The sequence below is a fragment of the Atta colombica genome, unplaced genomic scaffold (assembly GCF_001594045.1).
Source record: "Atta colombica isolate Treedump-2 unplaced genomic scaffold, Acol1.0 scaffold233, whole genome shotgun sequence".
Classification (NCBI taxonomy): Eukaryota; Metazoa; Arthropoda; class Insecta; order Hymenoptera; family Formicidae; genus Atta; species Atta colombica.
In genome coordinates this window covers 36,796-39,483 of record NW_017259331.1, presented here as the reverse complement: position 1 = coordinate 39,483, position 2,688 = coordinate 36,796, and positions in this window count along the sequence as shown.

Genomic DNA, 2,688 nt, shown 5'->3' with positions numbered 1-2,688 from the left:
TGTGTGTGTGTGTGTTTTATATATTATATATATAAAACATTAAAAATATATATTTTTGTTAATAAATATTTTTAAAAAAGGAGATTCCAAGGGGAAAGGAACATGGCTGTTATATCCCACCGTGGATTCAATATTTCAAATTAAATTAAAAATTTCTGAAATTCTGAAGAGAAGGGAAATTATACTTTCGGAAGTATTCCAAGCTCAAAGCTGTGACAAAATGATTGATATCTGTAAGATAGAAAGTATCCAAATAATAATTCTCGGAAATTGATTTCGAGAATTTAAAATATAAGATACCGTTTGAAATGAGCAATTTGTGATTGTTGGCCCATGACTATTAAATCGCGATTGAAACATACGACGCAATCCTCGCCGTTAATGCACCTTAATCCTGTATGTATTTGTACAGTGCGAAGGGCGGGAAAGGGATCCCTTCTGCCGTTCTTGCCTTGCAGAAATAACGCCGTGGGCGTCAAAGCGTGGCACAATCTGGGATCATTATCCCAATCCCATCAAATCGGATCTGCGAATCTCCCCGTCGAATCTGGGAGATTTTATTGTTTCAAACAACGCGGGATCGTTCGATAAAGACGAAGGGCGGAATACTCGCGATTTAAGGACGAATAAAAACCGGTTCGGAGAAACGATACGAGCTCTCTTTTGCAGTTACGCGAAACTTGGTGTAAATGTAATACGATGATGCCGTGCATTCCGGCATGAAGGAATTCTCATAAGAAGCCTTACGAAGGGTAGCCTCTTCCTCCCGCTTTTCAAGACCTTCGACTCGTTTGTTGACAGTATCAAGTAACCCTGTGAAGGTGTAACCTTTCGCGATTATTTGATATGAAAGACGGCGATGACTACTTAAATACAATAGCGCGAAATTGATAATGAAATTTATTACGCTGTGTCGAGTTGATGAAACGATGAGAGAATTGAAGAAAATTTAGAAATGTAGCAATAGAAATTAGCAATCAGAATTAGAAGTTAGAAATAATTGTAGCGTTCTTTTTCAGAGAAAAAGATTAAAACTAGAAATCAGGGAAATTTTGCAAAATTTGAAAACGGTTAGGGAAATCAGGGAAAAATCAGGGAATTTTGCAAAATTTTATGGAAAATTAGAATTCTTAGATTTGAAAAAGTTTATAATATGCATACATCACACTTACACAGTTTTGGAATACTACCAACTTAACAATTAAATGCAAGTAGCGTTAATTCAGCAACATTAATAGTAATTTATATACATTGTTATGTTAAATTGCACTCATAATAAAATATTTTATGGTTTTCAATTCGGACGCAAATACAAAAAACTTCAAAATATTATTAAAAGCATTATTGATAAATTATGAAAGTTTGTCTGAAAATCAGAAGAAAGTTATGGAATTTTAGGATGAAGAATTTGTGACAATCTGTTTTTGACACCTAATTCTTTTATTTATTCTATTGTATATTTTTTTCTAGAGTATAATTCAAGACGCTGCCTTTCCGAGAGAAAATTATTTGGCTTTTCAATGAATCTAAATCTTTTATAATAAGAATAATATATCTTTGATATTTACATCTTTTAGTATATGTGACGAAAAACGTTATCGAAGATTAGATAAAATTATCTCGAACGCAGCTTAACGTGTTAAACCGACAACATTCTCATGTCTCGCAGGGCTTTGCGAAGGATTTTTATCGTTAGACCCGCTACCGGTTTCCTGTGGTCTGCAGATAAAAGAGCTATCGCGTACCTAGTTACGATGTACTAACACGAGTAGCCAATTATTTTTTATTCAGTTGTCAAAGTAACGGTACAGGAACCACATTCTACAGATAAGACTCCCCTGATAATTCAGTTGTCTCCTTGCAATTAATTTCGATATAAACTTTCAGCCGAAGTAAGAGTCAAATTTTTTCGATTTATATAAAAGAATTCATTCTATTGCGAAACCTAATTCATAATTATCTTTAATTAGCTTTAATTATCTTTAATTATCTTCAATAGAGTGACATAATTATTTTTAAAAAAATATATATATTTTTACACAAAAATACTAAATTTTAACATTTTGTTTAAATAGTTCTAAATAAATATTTATTAAATGTAAATATATACAATATTTACTTGATATGAAAACTATTAATTTGATTCAACCATTATTTTTTTATTGATTAAATATTTCTAAGCAAATATTTACTCAGTACTATTTAAAGAAATATTATTAAGATTTAGCAAATATGTTCTTCAATATAATGGATATTAATAATACAGTAACTCAAGAAGAACATCGTTAACAGTTCTCTAAAAGAAATTGAATATATTAAAATTTAAAATTATATTTTAAAAGTTACATACATCTAAAGTGTATTTATTTTATTTAATCATCATTATTGATTAGAATTTATCATCATGTTTTCCACGAGATAGTTTTTTACGAGATTTTCGAAAAAATGTGAAAATGTCATCAATCGATAAATTGGCCTTCCCATTTTTTGAATACAAATCGAATGAAAATATCTGGAAAATTATTAAGGAGGAACACCAATGTGACGGGAATAAATCGATTTTTTACATTTTTGTAATGTTTGAAGGCTTAAAAATATATTGAAATATTATGTTGAAATATTATGTTGAAATTCGTAACAAAACTATAGTAAATACAATATGATGGAGTAGCATGTGATCAGATGTAT